Below are 19613 nucleotides of genomic sequence, written 5' to 3' on the forward strand. Positions count from 1 at the left end.
ATGATCAGCCAAAACAAGGCCAGGGGCAGTCTGTGTACAAAAGATTTTTGCTCTTTTGCAAGGTCAGACTGAAGCTGAAGAAAATTAAAACAAGCCCACAAGACCCAAAATGTGACCTTAAATATATCCAACCTGAATTTAGAGACCATCTGAAGAACACATTTGATGCATTAGACACTACGACCAAAGACCAGAAGAGTTGTGGATGGCATCAAGAATATCATACAGGAAGAAAGCAAAGGGTCATTAAGAGACAGCAAGGAAGGAAAAGACCAAAATGGATGTGAGAAGAGACTCTGAAACTTTGCTTAAGCAAATGGAAGAAATAAGGAGGTAAAAAGAACTGAATAGAAAATTCTCAAGATCAGCTTGAGAAGACAAAGTCAAATATTTTAATGAAATGTTCAAAAACATAGAGTTACAAAACTGAAAGGGACGAACACATTCAGCATTTCTCAAGCTGAGGGAACTGGAGAAAAAAATTAAAGCCTCCACTTGAGATATTGAAGGAGTCTAAGAGTAAATGGAAGGAGCTCTGGTGGTGTAGTGGTTATGAATTGGGCTGCTAATCTCAAGGTCAGCTGTTCGAAACTACCTGCTGTAGTAGTTGGAAGAAAGATGCTGCTTTCTGCTCCTGTAAGATTTATGACCTCAGAAACCCTATGTAGGCTCACTATGAGTCAGAATGGACTCCATGGCACACCACCACCACCACCATGGGTAAATGGAGTCCTGGTGTGACTCTGTAGACTAATGTGCTGGACTGTAAAGTCATTTGAACCACAAGGTCTGTGGTTCAACCTCACCAGTTGTTCCTCAGAATATAGGGTCACTATGGGTCAGAACTGACTCAACAGTACTTAACAAAAGACAACAACAACATGGGTAAAATATTAAATGATGCAGAAAGCATCAAAAGAAGATGGATAGAATACACAAAGTCACTGTACCAAAGATAAATGTTTGATGTTCATCCATTTAAAGAGGTAGCATATTATCAAGAGCCAATACTAATAAAGGAAGAAGTCCAAGGTGCATTAGAGGCACTGAAAAAGAACAAGGGTCTGGGAATTGATGGAATACAAACAAATTGAAATCTTTCAACAAACTGATGCAGCATGGAGGCACTCACTCACCTATGCCAAGAAATTCAGAAGACAATTAATTACCTGGCCAACTAACAAAAGAGATTCATCCATATTTGTGCCCATTCCAGGGAGAGGTGACCCAATAGAATGCAGAAATCATCAGACAATATTAATATCGCAGGCAAATAAAATTTGCTACAGATAATCCAGAAAAGGCTGAAACCGTACATTGACTGAGAGCTACCAGAGATTCAAGCTGGATTCAGGAGAGTATATGGAATGAGGGATATCTTTGCTGATGTCAGATGGATCTTGGCTGAAAGCAGAGAATGCCAGAAAGATGTTTACCTATGCTTTACTGAGTATGCAAAAGCTTTCGACTGCATGGATCATGACAAGCTATGGACATCGTTGCAGAGAATGAGTTTTCTGGAACACTTAATTGTGTTCATGAGGAACCTCCATATAGGCCAAGTGGCAGTTGTTTGAACGGAACAAGGGAACACCAAATGTTTTAAAATTAGGAAAGGTGTGCGCTAGGGTTGTATTCTTTCATCATATGTATTCAATCTGTATGTTGAGCACATAATCTGAGAAACTGGATTATATGAAGAAAAACATGGATTGGAGGAAGACTCATTAGCAATTTGGGATATGCAGATGATACATCCTTGCTTGCTGAAACTGAAGAGGTCTTATAATACTGTTGAAGATCAGAGACTACAGCCTTTGGTATGTGTTGCATAAATGTAAAGAAAACAAAAATCCTCACCTTTGGACCAATATGCAACATCCATATAAATGGAGAAAAGATTGAAGCTTTCACAGACTTTGTTTTGCTCTGATCAACACTCACGGAAGCAGCAGTCAAAAAAATCAAACAATGTATTGCATTAGGCAGATCTGCTGCTCAAGACCTCTTTAAAGTGTTTAAGAGTAAGTTTAAGTTTGAGGACTAGGGTGTATTTGACCCAAGTCATGGTATTTTCAATAACCTAATATGCATGTGAGTCCTGGTGTGGTGCTGTGGGCTAATGCATCAGACTGCAAAGTCATTTGAACTGCAAGTTTGGTGGTTCAAGCTCACCAGCTGCTCCTTGGAAACCTTATACAGGGTCACTATAGGTCAGAATCAACTTGACGGCACTTAACAACAACAAATATTCATGTGAAAGTTGGACAGTGAATAAAAAAGATTGTAGAAATATTGATGTATTTTAATTATAGTGTTGGAGGAGAATATGAAAAATATCATGGACTGCCAAAAGAACAAACAAATCTGTGTTGGAAGAAGTACATCCAGAATGCTCCTAGTAAGCCAGGATGACCAGAATTTGTTTCACATACTTTGGACATACTGTCAAGAGGGACCAGTCCCTGTGGAGGAATATCATGTTTGGTAAAGTGGAGCATCAGAGAATAAGAAGAAGACCCCCACTGAGATGGATTGGCATAGTGGCATCAACAATGGTCTCCAATATAGCAACAATGGTGAGGTTGGTGCAGGACTGGGCATTGTTTCTTCCTGTTGTGCATAGGGTTGCTATGAGTTGCTTTTGATGCAATGGCACCTAACATCAGCAAAAACAATAATCTTTACGTATCTTTTTCTTCTACTATGCTAAATGTTTCTAAAGCATGCTTTTTCTATCTTCAGCATCTAGCACAATGCCTAGCAGTTTTTAAAGCATTATAAAATTAGATTTTATGAAAGAATGAGTGAACTAATGAGAATGAATGAAATGATCTACATTCTCTGTCACTGAGCAGTTTTCAAGAAAAAAAAATCTCCTTTTCCAGAAACCTATGTGAAGACACATTAGAAATACATATTTATTTCTCCATTGAAGCAAGGTCATGTGTATAATCTCCTTATGAGCTTGATTTATTAATTTCAATTGTTTTTATGATCAATACTGATTTCATAGCCTCATTGATTTTAGAGTCATCTGCATGGATGGTTGAGGTAGTTGAAATGAATGGATCAGGTATGCTGCAGTTTCCTTCATTTTGTGATATAATTGGCCTTTCACTTGTAGCACTGAAAAATGCTCTGTTTAAGAGAAGCTAGAAATCTTTATGTATTATGAACTATTCATGTTTTGGCCATAAATCAATGCTGTATTTTCTAATCAGTATTTTCATTTCTGCCAGTTCTCATAAGGTCCGATTTTGTTTACAGTCCTCATTTTTACATTAGAGGCACGATCTTCATTTATGCCAAACTCCATGCTTATTTATCCAAAAAGTATACAAGTGTAAGTCCAGAAGTATTGGTTAAAAGTCATAGAAAGTTTTATTAAACAAAAATATATTGTTTCTAAATATATCACCCATGTAGGTCTATACACTTTTGAAGGTAGTGTTTCCCTCTCTGTGTGACACTGTAGGATAAACACTGCATTCACTGCTAACTGCAAAGTTGGCAGTCCAAAATTACCAGCTGCTCCTTTGAAATCTTATGTTTGGTCGCTATGAGTCATAATCAACTTGATGGCACATCACAACAACAACAACAATGTTAATCTGAATAATTTTGTGGTCTTGTATTTATACCAAATCAAAATGGCAGTTTTGGCAGCATTGAGGAACTCAAATCTTGTTTCTTTTCATAACAACCTTATAGGACAGAATAGGGTTTATGAGTTTGTAAACTTTTACAGAAGCAGATTGTCTTCTCATCTTCCATGGGTTGGCTATTTTGTTCAAACCACTGAAATTTTTGATTTCCAGATGACTTTGCCACTAGGGCTTCTTATATATTCTTTGAGTTTTGGGAACAAAGAAGTCTGAAGAGGCAAGATCAGGGCTGTAGAGTGAAAGGGGTAAGGTTTCCTGTTGAAATTTTGTAGGAAGTTCCTGGCTAGACTTGAAGAGTGAGCAGGTAATTTTTGTGATGGAAAACAAAGTCCCTCAGGGTAACTTTCTGGTCTTTTCCTCACAAGTACAGTTTCTTTAAAACTTCTTCCTAATACGTCCCTGTGATCATCATGTGAAAATCTATCAAAATTAACCATTTAGAATAAAACCCAACAACAAAAAAAAAACAGTTGCCATAACCGGTTGAGTTGACCTTTCTGTCTTGATTTTAACCTGTCTGACAGATGCCTTCAGAAAGCACTGTTTTGATTGGACCATGTTTTCCAGATCTTATTGGGAAATTTCAGACTAATCCCTGGTTACAAATTTTATCATAAAAATCATCTTTATTGGCTTTAATCTTGCTTAAGAGACAGATGAAAAGGCCATTTCTTTGAGCTTTTAGCACCCATTGAACTGAAAGCTTGCCAAGCATAAAATGTTTGTTTAAAATAAAAAATTCTGAACCATGTAAGAGTCCAACCTTCAGTAGTTGTCACATTAATGGTAATTCTATGGTCTTCTTCCACCAGTCTCTGGACTGCAGCCAGTTTCTTCATGTGATGAGGCTCATGGAATTCACTCTTGGCTCATCTTCCTGACCTTTCTTAAAATATTTGATCTATCTAAAATTTTGATTTATATGGGCAGCATTCCTGTAAGCCTGTTGTAAGGCTTAAATTATTTGGGAATATCTACTTGAGTTTTATTAAAGGTCTGATATTAGCCCTAACCTCTGTATCATATTTTTCTATGGCATAAAAACTATGCTTTTTTTTTTTTTTAAAGGTGCCCTAACAAGACTGGTGTGGTGCTGTGGATTCATGTGCTGGACTGCTAAGTTGGTTTGAACTGTAAAGTTGGCAGTTCAAGCTCAGTTGCTGCTCAAAGACCCTATACAGGGTTACAATGGGTTGGAACTGACTCGATGGCACATAACAACAACAAGGATAAGACAATTCTATTACTGAGAGGATTTGTCTGCGGCCATCTAGTGATCACACAGACATGTTTAAACATGTTTTGTTTGGAATAAACCATGCATTAACTGGAACCCTTGTGGTAAAACTTTCTGACATACCCTGGTATTTGGTGACCCATTACTTTACCAAAGATGATGTCCTTTTCTAGCAACTGGTCTTTTTGATGACATATCCAAAATAAGTGAATCGAGGTTTTGCCATCTTTGATTCTGAGGAACATCAGGCGATGTTGTTGTTAGGTGCCATTGAGTTGGTTCTGACTAACAGTCATCCTATACAAAACAGAATGAAACACAGCCTGATCCTGCAACATCTTCACAATTGTTGTTATGCTTGAGCCTGCTGCCAACATGTCAGTATGCTGTTATTATGTCAAACCATCTCTTTGGGGGCCCTCCTTTTTTCACTGACTCAAGCTGTCCTTCTCCAAAGACTTCCCTACTGACAATATGTCCAAAGAACCAGAGTCAAAGTCTTACCATCCTTGCTTCTAAGGAGCACTCTGGCTGTCCCTCTTCCCAGTCAGATTTTCTTGTTACAATGGCACTTTCAGTATTATTCATCAACTTTGTAATTCAAATATGTTGATTCCTCTATGATTTTCCTTATTCATTATCCAACTTTCATACGTGTATAAAGTAATCAGAGATACTATGGTTCAGGTCAGGTTCACCTTAGTCCTAAAAGTGACACCTTTGCTCTTGAACCCTTTAAAGAGGTCCTTTGCAGCAAATTTGCCTAATGCAATACATCATTTTATTTCTAAGTCCTCTTCACTTCCAGCAAGCAAAGTTGTATCATCTTCATATCACAGGTCATTAATGAGTCTTCCTCCAATCCTGATGTCACATTCTTCATCATATAATCCAGTTTCTCAGATTATCTTCTGAGCAAACAAATGGAATAGGTATGGTGAAGGAATACAACCCTGGTATACACCTCTTCTGATTTTAAACCATTCAGTATTTCCTTGTGTTGTTTGAACTTTTGGTCTATGTACAGGTTCCTCGTCAGCACAAGTAAGCATTTGGGAGTACCTAGTCTTCGCAAAAAAAGAAAAAAATCAAGCCTCGACTTTCATTATTGAAAGATTCTCTGGGCAAAATATTGAATGATGCAGAAAGCATCAAGAGAAGATGGAAGGAATACACAGAGTTATTGTACCAGAAGGAAATGGTTAATGTTCAACCATTTCAAGAGGTAGCATATGATCAAGAGCCAATGATACTTAGAAGGAAGTCCAAGGTGCATTGAAGGAATTGGCAAAGAACAAGGCACCAGGAGTTGATGGAAAAAAATTGAAATCTTTCAAGAGAGTGAGGTGGCACAGGAGGCACTCACTCATCTCTGCCAAGAAATTTGGAAGACAACTATCTGGCCAACAGATTGGAAGAGATCCATATTTGTGCCCATTCCCAAGAGAAGTGACCCAACAGAATGCAGAAATCATCGGACAATCTCTTTGATATCTTATGCGAGTAAAGTTTTGCTAAAGGTAATACAGAAATGGCTACCATCATACATTGACAGAGAACTTCCAGAGGTTCAAGCCAGTTTCAGAAGAGGCCGTGGAACGAGGGGTATCATTGCTGATGTCCGATGGATCTTGGCTGAAAGCAGAGAATATCAGAAAGATGTTTACCTGTACTTTATTGACCACACAAAGGCTTTCGATTGTGTGGATCATGACAAGCTATGGACAACATTGCGAAGTATGAGTATTCTGGAACACTTAATTGTGTTCATGAGGAATCTGTACATGGACCAAGAGGCAGTTGTTCGAGCAGAACATGGGAACACTGAATGTTTTAAAATTAAGAAAGGTGTGTGACAAGGTTGCATTCTTTCACCATGTTTATTTAACCGGTATGCTGAGCACATCATTCGAGACACTGGGTTCTATGAAGAAAAACATGTCATCAGGATTGGAGGAAGATTCATTAACAACCTGTGATATGCAGATGATACAACCTTGCTTGCTGAAAGTGAAGAGGACTTAAAACATTTACTGATGAAGATCAAAGAGCACAGCCTTCTGTATGGATTACATCTCAATGGACCAGTAAACAACATTCTCATCAATGGAGAAAAGATTGAAGTTGTCAAGGACTTAATTCTTCTTGGATCAACTGTCAACACTCACAGAAGCACCAATCAAGAGATAAAACAACGTATTGTATTAGGCAAATCTGCTGCACAATCTGTTGAAGAGCAAAGATGTCAGCTTGAAGACTAAGGTGCACCTGACCCAAGCCATGGTATTTTTAATAACCTCATATGCATACAAAAGCTAGACAGTGAATAAGGAAGACCGTAGAAGAATTGATGCCTTTGAGTTATGGTGTTGGAGAATATTGAAAGTGCCATGGGCTGCCAAAAGAATCAGTAGATCTGTTTTGAAAGAAGTGCACCTAGAGTGCTCCTCGGAGGCCAAGATGTCCAAATTTCGTCTCTCATACTTTGGACATATTTTCAGGATGGACCAGTTGCTGAAGAAGGATATCATGTTTGGTAAGGTGGAGGGTCAGAGGAAAAGAGGAAGACCCCCAACGAGATGGATTGGCCAAGTGGCAGCATCGATGGACTCTGGCGTGGCAACAATAGTGAGGTTGGCCCAGGATTGGGCAGTGTTTCGTTCTGCTGTGCATAAGATCGCTATAGGTCAGTACTGACTCGATGGTACCTAACAACAACAACAACAACAACAACATTCTTTGCAATGTTATTCTTAGTTTGTTTTGATCCACACGGGTGAATTACTTTGCATAGTCTATAAAGTACAGGTAAACATCTTTCTGCTATTCTCTGCTTTAACTAAATGATGTCAGTGATCCCTAGTTCCATGTCCTCTTCTGAATGTGACTTGAGTTTCTGACAGCTCCCTCTTGTACTGCTGCAACCATTTTTGAATAATCGTCAGTAAAATTTTACTTGCATGAAATATTAATGATATTGTCTGATGATTTCTGTATCCTGTTGGGTCACCTTTCTTTGGAATGGACACATATATGGATCTCTTCCAAATCGGTTGGCCAGGTAGTTGTCTTCCAAATTTCTTGGCATGGTCAAGTGAATGCCTCTGGTGCTGCATCAGTTTGTTGCAACATTTCAATTTGTGTTTTGCCAATTCTTGAAGCATTGTAGGTTTTTTTTTTTTTTTTAAACAATGGCTTCAGTGTAGTTTGGTCACAGTGTAGTGTGGACAGTGAAAGAGTGGGTAAGAATCATTGGATTTCGGGGATGTTTTTTCCATCCTAATTGGACTTTTCTTTGACTCAGAAAGAAGAATTTCTCAATCTCTTTCTGGTTTGGGCATATATTTCATTAATATTTTATTGTGCACACACTGCCTTTGGCCCGTAGTTACTCTGTTGGCTGATGGGAATACACTGGTAAACCATAAGTCTCAGAGTGGAGAATAGGAAATGGTAATCTAGAATAATACTTGATATTTAAGGTAAACATATGGAGCTGTGGCATCATAGTAGAGAAAAATGTACTCTGTCTCTGTAAGTCAAGGAAAGAGTTTGCCAGCAGTATTGTTATGCTGTAGGATAAGCACTGGACCTCAAGTCCTTGTGAACTGCAAGTCTGGTGGTTCAAACTCACTAGCCACTCCTTGGAAACCTTATACAAGGTCCTTATGAGTCAGAATGGGCTCAACAGCACTTAACAACAACAACAACAGCAATTTTAATATGTGCATGAAAGTTGCTTGCTTATTGTGTTCAAACTGTTTTAATCAATCTCACCCTTGAACGGTCTGTTTAGGAAATTGTATTGACTATTTGGCATGTTGTTGGGTGCCATTGATTTGGTACCAACTCATAGTGACCCTATGCACAACAGAATTAAACACTGCCTGATCCTGGGTCAACCTCACAATCGTTGCTACGTTTGAGCCTATTGATACTGCTACTGTGCCAATTCATCTTACTGGGGGTCTTACTCTTTTCTCCAACCCTCCACTTTACCAAACATCATATCCTTCTCCAGTGACTGGTCCTTCCTGACAATATATCTGAAGTATGAAAGATGAAGTCTCACCTCCTGGCTTCCAAGGAACACTCTGGCTGCACTTCTTTTGACACAGAACTATTTGTTCTTTTGGTAGTTCATGGTGCTTTAAATATTCTCCTCCAACACCATAACTCAAAATGCATCAATTCTCCTATGGTTTTCCGTATTCACTTTCCAACTCTTGCATACTTATGAGGTTATTGAAAATACCATGGCTTGAATTAGGGGCACTTTGGCCTCAAATTGACTTCTTTGCTCTTCATTCTTTGAGTAATGAGGAGCTATTGAAAATTTTGAGGAGAAGGTATAAAGAGTATATTTATTAATAATCCTTTACAACTGTTAGGGTTTTCTTTTAGAAAACAAAACAAAACAAAAAAACAACCTTCATTTGCACTGTTATTAAGTGTCTTTGACTCGTTCTGAGTCAAAGCAACCTTACATAGGGTTTCCATGGAGTGGCTGGTGTGTTTGAATCTCTGACCTTTTGGTTAGCAGTCCAGTGCTTGTCCTACAGCACCACACCAAGACTCATTTATATTATGTCAGGGTAAAACTTTTTCTCTTTTTTTCTTAAATGTTTTATTGTGAATTATGTGATAATTTACATGGGAGAACATTAGTTTTACATTCATTGTTTTCTCTCTCTTTTTTTTTTTTTTTTAAAGAAAAAGAATTAAAACTATTTTTGGTCCTCAGGGTGATTGTAATTAGTGAGAGTAACTATTTTATGTTTGATTCTGAAGGTATTTTTTTGGAGTAGTCAAGAAAAAATTTCAAAAGTGTCAGCCTGGCTGAAGTAAGCATATATTCTAGAAAGGATGATTGGAAAAGTCATTGATTATTAGATGTGTATGATGTCATATGTTTGTTGTTATAGTTATACTTCATTAGAAACAATATTATTTCTTCTTAACTTCCTGATTTCAAAACATAAGCCTGCTTGTTTTGGGAAAACTCTGATATTCCTTAGAGTTTTTCTGTTTCAACTAATTTGTAATCTTCATCTTGCTTTTGAAGTATTTAAGAAGTAATTTTTGGAATCTCTTTTTTAAAAGCAATTTGAGTTTTATTGATCTACAGAGTTTCAGTTTAGATAGGCACTGAAATGCATGTTGGTAATAAGTGTTTCAATATTAGATGGCTTGAGAGTTATGAAAGAGAAAATTGAGTTTTGGAATAAATCTGTCATGAGAATAAGAAGGCAATTATAATATTTTGGGCCTGTATATTTTGATAAGAATGAACTTTTTTTGTGCTATTATGCTACTTTGTTCAGTTTTTGAACAAAAACTAAATCATACCGATCATTTATTCTTTCAATACATATTTATGGAGTATAGGATAGTGGATTATGAGGTGGGCTGCTAACAGCAAGGTCAGCAATTCAAATCTACTTGCTGCTCTTCAGGATAAAGATGAGACTTTCTACTTTCATAAAGATTGGCAGCCTTGGAAGCATAATACAAGGTTGCTAGGAGTTGGAGTCCTGGAGTGGCATTGTGGGTTAATGCGCCAGACTGCAAAGCCGTTAGAACTGCAAGGTTGGCAGTTGAAGTTCACCAGCTGCTTCTTGTAAACCTATACAGGGTCACTAAGAGTCGGAACCAATTCACTGCACAAACTGCCACCCCCCCCAATGGGGGGGATATGAATATTAGTAAGGTAGGGGCCTTTCTTTATGGTACCTGTATTTTATTAGATAAGAAACCAAATGAGGGCAGTTCTGCTTTGTCCTATGTTATTTTGTTGTTAAGTGCAATTAAGTCAGTTCTGATCCATAGCGACCCTGTATAAGGTTTCTGAGGAGCATCTCGTTAGCTTGAACAGCCAATCTTGCGGTTTAAAGTGACTTTGCAGTTCAGCGCATTAATCCACAGCGTCACTGTAAATTGGAATTGACTTCGTCGCAATGGGTTTAGATTTTTTGGTGTTTATAATGATGAACACTAAGTGCAGCCAGAATACTTCATAGAAGCTAGGATGGACAGACTTGTCTCTTATATTTTGAACATGCTACCAGGAGGGATCTATCACTGGAGACACAACATGGACATCATGTTTGATAAAGTGGAGGGTCAGCAATCAAGAGGAAAACCTCCCATGAGGCGGATTGGCACAGTGATAAAACAACAGTGGGCTCAAGTGTACCAATTGTGAGAATGGAACAGGACCGGGAACCAAGTTGATGGCACCTAAAAACAGCAACAATAGTGATGTTGTCTCTAGTGTTGTAAGTCCTAAATTAGAGTATTAGTTTTCCTAGCCAAGTATCACCAAATAATTTAATTAACTTCCTTTCACTTCACTTAAGGCTCAGTGGGTTAGGTGTTAGCTTGCTAACCCCAAGAGTGGATGTTCAAACCCACTAGTCACTCCATAGGAGAAAGATAAGATTGTCTGCTCCCATGCTGTATCTCCAGGGAGACCTGTGCTTATCCTACAACACCACACCTGGAGTCCAAGTAGTGATTAATGTGTAGATTTGATTAAGCAGGTCTTCCTTGTAGGTTTATAGATATTATTTGATTGACAGCATTGTACTTCAGGATAGATCTTAACATACTCTTTCTGATAATGAATGAGATCCCTCTTCAGATGTATTGTGAATTGATAAAGAATATTAAATTTTTCTTGTTTGCCTTTGGCTAAGAAATTCTGTGGGTGATTAGCATATCAGCAAAGGAAAAGCACAATAATTTAAAAATCACTCAGTATTTATCAAGTTAAAGTATTTAGGAGAATCTTAATTTATTGCTACCATAGGGGAATTCTCCCAAAAGAGATGACCCAATGGAATGAGGAAATCATCAAACAATATCATTGATATCCCATGTGAGTAAATTTTTACTAACAGTAATACAGAAATGGCTGCAACTATACATTGACAGAGAACTTCCACAGGTTCAAGTCAGATTCAAAAGAGGACGTGGAATGAGGGGTATTATTGCTGATGTCAGATGAATCTTGGCTGAAAGCAGAGAATACCAGAAAGTTGTTTACCTGTGCTTTATTTGACTACACAAAGGCTTTCAATTGTATGGATCATGACAAGCTATGAAAACCATTGCGAAGTTAGAGTATTCTGGAACACTTAATGTGTGTCACTTAATTGAGACAGTTGTTCAAACAGAGCAAGGAAACACCAAGTGATTTTCAAATTAGGAAAAGTGTGCGACAGGGTTGTATTCTTTTAGCATATTTATTCAACATGTATGCTGAGAAAATAGTCTGAGAAGCTGGGTTATATGAAGAAAAATGTTTGGAGGAAGACTCATTAACATTCTTACTGATGAAGATCAAAGACCACAGACTTCTGTATGGATTACATCTCAATGTAAAGAAAACAAATATCCTCACCACTGTACCAATACCAATAAACAAGGACTTCAGTCTTTTTGGATCAATTGTCAATACTCATGGAAGCATCAGTCAAGAAATCAAATGACATATTACATTGGGCAAATCTGCTGCACAAGAGCTTTTGAAAGTGTTGAAGAGTAAAGATGTCAGTTTGAGCACTAAGGTGCCCCTGACTCAAGCTATGGTCTTTTCAATATCCTCATATGTGTGCGAGAGTTGGACAGTGAATAAGGAGGACTGTAGAAGAATTGATACATTTGAGTTATTGTATTGGAGGAGAATATTGAAGGTACCAAGGACTGCCAAAAGAACAAATAGATCTGTGTTGGAAGAAGTACAGTCAGAGTGCTCCTTGGAAGCCAGAATGGCCAGACTTCGTCTCTCATGCTTTGGACATATTGTCAGTAAGGACCAGACACTGGAGAAGGATATCATGTTTGGTGAGGTGAAGGGTGAGAGAAAAAGAGGAAGACCCCTAGTGAGATGTATTGGCAAAGTGGCACCATCAATGGGCTCAAGCATAGCAACGATTGTGAGGTTGGTCCAGGACGGGGCAGTGTTTCATTCTGTTGTGCATAGGGTCACTATGAGTCAGTACTGACTGGATGGCACCTAACAACAAAAACAATAGGTGAACTCAACAGAAAGCATAAAGACCATTTTAAGAAACTGAATGAGGTGTCAAAGTGCCAAGGACAAATGTAAGCTGAGATACTAATTCTGGAGACTATAGCCGAAGGAAACTGTCCCTCAGCTATGTATCTGCTCTTGCTCCCAGGATAATAATAGGTATTTGACAGAGAAGATAAGACAGCTTTTTCCTTAGAAGATTCTGGTACTAATCATCACATGATCCTGATCCTCATAGATCTTAGTCTCTTCATAAGTCATGGCTGAATGTGATCCTACTCATTATAGATGTGAATGAAACTCAGAATCCTCAAAACATCAGCACCAGCCAATTAATCAGAGTTTGTAATGCAATCTAATTGTCATTTCTGACCTACATTATAAATTATGTGGCCACTCAGGAAAGAACTCAGGTGATCAGGAGTTAAGAACTGCAGATAGACTTTAAAGACTTCCTCTATCCCTTGTGGTTCAGAAGTTTATATGCTGAATTTTCCAGTATAATTTTCTAAAGCTATTAACTTTGTTTTGTCTGAGGATTTGCAGAATTAAACCAACTATATCACACCTTTGCTTTCTCCTTTAGAGTACAACTTCTATAACTTTTTTCTGCAATAATTTATTTTCTATTCCTTTAATCATTTTACCTGCTCTTCTTTGGACCATTTCCAGTTTCTCCACATTCTTTTAAATAAAGCTTAAGTATTACAAAGGGCTATTCTGGGAAATCATTACTTAGAGGAATAATTTTAAAGCATTTACAAGTTCTAAAATGACTACATAGATGTTAAAAAATGAAATGTTCCTGTCTAATAATGCTGATAGTGGGGTTGTAGTAAATTAAATTACATCAGAGCACAAAACCTTGAACAAGAGTCAAGCAGATCGGGACCTGAAAAAGAAACTCTTTGTTAAGAGAAAGTGATATTAAAGCACCCAAAATAAAATTCTAAGGTAAAAGGACTTTCCTTTGTACCAGCAACTGAAAATTTTCTTCACATATGAGGATTTGACTCTTGGGTTAAAGAATTTGGGATTCTAAAGTTAACAAAGCAAAGGAACCTAGGTGCTTCTTTCTTTTAGGGGAAAAAAAGAAAAAAATTTCTAAGTTTCTACCTGGAAAAAGTTTATACCATATATTGAAAGAAGGAAAGCTAACAAGTGAACAATGTAGTTTATAAGGCAAACATGTGCTAGTTACTTTATATACTTTATTCAATTTGTCCATGTTTTAATTGATCATGAATGTTGTTGTTAAGTGTTGTGGAGTGGGTTACGACCCATAGACCCATAGTGACCTTGTACATGGTTTCTGAGGAGCGGCTGATGAGCTTGAAATGCTGATCTTGCAGTTCAAACCAACTTTGCAGCCCAGTGTATTAATTCACAGTGTCACACCAGGAATGGTAGAGTAGTAATCCATTTTACATGAATTAAAGGAGTCCCAGTAGCACAGTTAAGGAGCTCTGGTAGTGTAGTGGTTACGAATTGGGCTGCGAACCGGAAGGTCAGCAGTTCGAAACTACCAGCTGCTCCACGGGAGAAAGATGAGGCGTTCTGCTCCTGTAAAGATTTACAGCCTCGGAAACCCTGTTCAGGGTCGCTATGGGTCGAAACCAACTCGATGGCATTTAACAACAACAACAACAACAGTAGCACAGTTGGCTAAGTATTAGGAAGCTAATCTCAAGGTGGAGTCTTGGTGTGGTGCTGTGGGTTAATGTGCTGAACTGCAAAGTTGGTTTGAACCACAAAGTTGGCAGTTCAAGCTCACCAGCTGCTCCTCGGAAACCCTATATAGATTTTGGTTGGAACTGACTCAATGGCACTTAACATCACCACCACCAACAACCTCAAGATAGGCAGTTCAAATCCATCAGCCACTCAGCAGAAGAAAGGTAAGGCAGTCTGTCTGCTCCTCTAGAGATTTTACAGTCTCAGAAATATTAAGAAGTATTTCTGCTCTGTTCTGTGGAATTGACTTAATGACAGTGAGTTTTGTTTTGTTTTCATTTTAGATATGAACTTGGATTTGCACTGAACAAATTAAAAAACAACCTGATTTCCAATAAGCAATGTTATAGATATTTCTAGCAAAAGAAATTAATACATTTTGATGTGTGGAGTGTTTGTTTTTTTTTTTTTTTTTGAGGCGGGGGGGCTTCTTTTTTTCCCCCCTGATTCTCTTCCAAGCATAATGTCCTTTTCCAGAGACTGGTCCCACCTGACAAAATGTCAAAGATACATGAGATGAAGCCTCACCATTCTCAGTTATAAGGAACTTTCTGGCTATATTTCTTCTGAAACAGACCTGCTTGTTCTTCTGGTAGGCTATGGTACTTTTGACCTTTGGCTACACCATAATTCAAAGTAATAAATTCTTCCTTATTTATTGTTCAGCTTTCACATGCATCTGAGTTCATTGGAAATAACATGGCTTGAGTTGAGCACGCCTTAGTCCTTAAAGTGGTGACTCTTTAACACTTTAAAGAGGTCTTTTGCAGCCGATTCACCTTATGTAGTAAAGTTATTTGATTTCTTGACTGCTGTTTCCATGAGTTCGAATTGTGGATCCAAGAAAAATGAAATTCTTGACAGCTTCAATAATTTATCCATTTACTATGATGTTTATTGGTGTCTTGTAAGGAATTTTGTTTCCTTTACATTGAGATGTAATCTATACTGAAGGCTCTATTCTTTGATGTTTATCAGTAATTGTTTTAAGTCCTTTTTGTTTTCAGCATGAAGGCTCTATCATCTCCATATCAAAGGTTTAAAGGAAACTTCCTTCAATCCTGATGCTGCCTTATTCTTCGTGTAGTCCAGTTTTTCAGATTAGCTGCTCAGCATACCATTTGAATGAAAATGGTGAAAGGCTACAACCCTACTGCACACCTTTCCTGATTTTAAATCATTCAATACCCAATTGTTCTCTTCCAAAGATGGCCTCGGTGATCTATGTACAGGTTCCTCAAGAGCACAGTTAAGTATTCTGGAATTCCCAATCTTTTCTGTGTTACTCATGGTTTATTATGATCCACACAGTCAAAGCCTTTACATAGTCAATAAAATTCAAGTAAACATCTTTATGGTATTTTCTGCTTTCAGCCAAGATCCATCTGATATCAGCAGTGATATCCCTCCCTTCCATTTTCTGGCAGCATCCTGTGGATGCACTGTTGCAACTGTTTTTTTTGTTTGTTTGTTTTTAAATAATTTTCAGCAAAATTTTATTTGTATTTGATACTAATGATATTGGTAGACAATGCTTACATTCTGCTGCATTACCTTTCTTTGCAATGGGGACAAATATGGACCTCTTCCAGTCAGTTTGTCGGGTAGCTAGCATCCACATTTCTTGACGTAGACTAGGATTGCTTCCAACACTACATCAGTTTGTTGAAATGTTTACATTGGTACTCTGCCAATTCCTGGAGACTTGCACTTTGCTAATGCCTTCAGTGTAGCTTGGATTTCTTCCTTCAGTTCTTGATTATATGCGCCTCTTGAAACTTTTGAAACAACTCTTTGTGGTATAATGCCTCTCTGTAGTCCTACGATCTTCTTTCAATGTGAAAATTATTTACTTATTATTATTTGTCCTGCATAATTCAATACTTTCCTCATAGAATTCTTCAGTATTGCAACTGGAGGCATGAACATTTTCTTCAATTCTTCCAGCTTGAGAACTGCTGATTATGTTCAGCAACCAGTTTTGCATATATTTCATCCCAATTTTCTTCCGAAACATCATTAAAATGTCTTGTAATTTCTCCAACGTAACATTACAGGAAGATAATTTTAAGTCTTTGTTGTTGTTGTTAAATGATGTGGAGTCAGTTCCGACTCACAGTGACCCCATATGGGAGTTAGAACTGCTGACCTTGTTGTTCAAACCGTCCTTAAGGTCGAGTGCTTATTCTATGGAGTCACACCAGGACTTAATTCTTTAGGGCAAACTTCTTAAATTTCATAATGCCTTCTGGTCTTTTATCTATGAATGCATAGTTTAGACTTTGTAATTTTTTTAAATAATGTTTTGTGTCCATTTGACATTTTTCTCAGTTTTCAATATTATTTATAAGTCCATTGTTTTGTTAAATGTAGTTGATTATTGTTGTTATGTGCCGTGGAGTCGGTTCCAACTCATAGCGACCCCGTACAGGGTTTCCGAGGCTGTAAATCTTTACGGGAGCAGAAAGCCTCATCTTTCTACTGTGGAACCGCTGGTAGTTTCGAACTGCTGACCTTGTGGTTTGTAACCACTATGCTACCAGAGCACTTTAAATGTAGTTGATTATTGTTGTTGTTGTTAAGTGCGGTTGAGTCGATTCCGACCCATAGTGACTTGTATAGGGTTTCTAAGGAGCAGCTGGTGAGCTTGAACCACCAACCTTGCAGTTCAAACGACTTGCAGTCTGACGAATTAGCCTACAGCGCCACATCAGGACTCCAAACGTGCCACTATAACTCCTGCTAAGTATCCAATAAATGCTAATTTTTGGAACTTACAGTGTTGTTGACAATCAAAGAGACATGTAGGATAAGGCAGAGATTGTTTGACCTGCTTTAAAAACAACCTCCGCCTGGTCCTACATGTCTCATTGTCAACAATACTGTAAGTTCCAAAAATTAGTGTTTATTGGACACTTAGCTGGAGTTATAGTGGCACAGTAAGTGAAGCATTGGGTGGCTAAATGAAAGTTGGCAGATCAAACACAACATCTACTCCATAGGAGAAAAATGAGGCTGCCTGCACCGGTAAAGATTTATAGTCTTGGAACCCCTATGAAGCAGGTCTATTCTGTCTTATAGGATCACTGTGAGTCAGAAATGACTCCATGATCGTAAGTTTTACTATGTGCCTTACATGATGCTAAGTGCTTTTATATATGTTATCTTAATGTTAAACTCACTTGTATAAGTTTGAAAAGATGGCTGTTACCTTAAGTGTGATTTTATGCAATTTTGCAATAATTTCTTATAGAATTTTAAAAAGTTTTCAAGCACTAACCATGTGCTTTAATTAAAAACATAATTAATCATTAATCATTGACATCTGACATATTGTATGTATAATGTGAGAAAAAAAATCCAGTATCTTAGTTATCGAGTGCTGTTGAAAGAGAACTACTGTAAGTGGATAGCTTTACTAAGCACAGTTTGTTTTCTCCCAGTTTAGAATGCTTGGAGTCTGTAGTCACAGAGCAGGCTTTAGGAGAATGTTGGCTCTAGAACACTTTCTCTCTCTGTGGATTCTAGAGGAAGGTACTTATCTCTTCAGCTTCTGCTTCCTTATTCCATAGGAATCTCTATGTGTCCTTGGTATCAATCTGCTCCTGAGTTTAGGAGATTCTCAGTACAGGAATCCCAGGTTCAAAGGACATTTTCTGTTCCTGGCTCTTCTTTCTTGGTAATAAATGAGGTTCCTCCTTTTCTGCTCAATTTCTCCTTTTTTATTTTGTAAGATAAAATGTGCAACCCAAGCAAAGTTGTGCACAAAATGAAAAATAATTCTATCAGATCATAAAGTGGAGGACAGCCACACAATACTGGAAATCATGACCTAGCTAAGTACACACATGCACACACACATATAAATTTTATTTATAAAATTTTTTAGAGAGGGTTGTTGTTAAGTGACATAGAGTCGGTTCCGACCCATAGCGACTCAGTATAGGGTTTCTGAGGCGCGGCTGGTGAGTTTGAACTGCCGATCTTGTAGTTCAAACCGATTTTACAGTCCAGCGCATTTACCCACAGCACCACAGGAGTGAGGAAGTAGGGTTCGGAATATGGCTATGTCTAGGCTAGGCCTGCAGTCCTGGTGTGGCACTGTAAGATAAGCAATGGACTGCTAAGCAAAAGGTCAATGGTTCAAACCCACCAGCTGTTCCTTGGAAACCCTAGACAAGATTGCTATGAGTTGGGAGTGACTCAATGGCACTTCACAACAACAAATAAGGCTATGCCTAGGACTAAAACTAAACTTTGCTTAGTTTTAAGGTTATGTTTATGACTAGAGTTAGTGTTAGGGGTAGGGGTTTGGTTATGGTTAGGAGTAAGGCTTGTTTTCATTTTAGGGTTGTTGTTGTTGTTAAGTGCCATTAAGCTACTTGCAACTCTATTAGAGGGTTTCTGAAGAGAGACTGGTGGGTTTGAACTGCTGACTTTGGGGTTAGTAGTCCAGTGCTTATTCTACAGTGCCATACCAGTTTTAGGGTTACAGTAGGTTTCTTTTTCTTTAAATCTACCTGATATCCTCTTCATTTGGAAGTACTATAACTACTTTATTTATTTATTATATCTCTGGGTCCTTATTTTCAGTCTTGTAGATCTGTTTTGGAAGAAGTGCAGCCAGAGTGCTCCTTGGAGGCTAAGATGGCTAAACTTCATCTCTCATACTTCGGACATATTGTCAGGAGGGAACAGTCACTGGAGAAGGATATCATGCTTGGTAAGATGGAGGGTCTGAGAAAAAGAGGAAGACCCCCAGCGAGATGGATTGGCCAGGTGGCAGCGTCAATGGACTCAAGTGTAGCAGTGGTAGTGAGGTTGGCCCAGGATCAGGCAGTGTTTCATTCTGCCGTGCATAAAGTCTCTATGGGTCAGTGCCAACTCAATTGCACCTAACAACAACAACAATATGATGGCTGGAACTGTGGTTGTC

Source organism: Chrysochloris asiatica, unplaced genomic scaffold (assembly GCF_000296735.1).
Source record: "Chrysochloris asiatica unplaced genomic scaffold, ChrAsi1.0 scaffold00008, whole genome shotgun sequence".
Classification (NCBI taxonomy): domain Eukaryota; kingdom Metazoa; phylum Chordata; class Mammalia; order Afrosoricida; family Chrysochloridae; genus Chrysochloris; species Chrysochloris asiatica.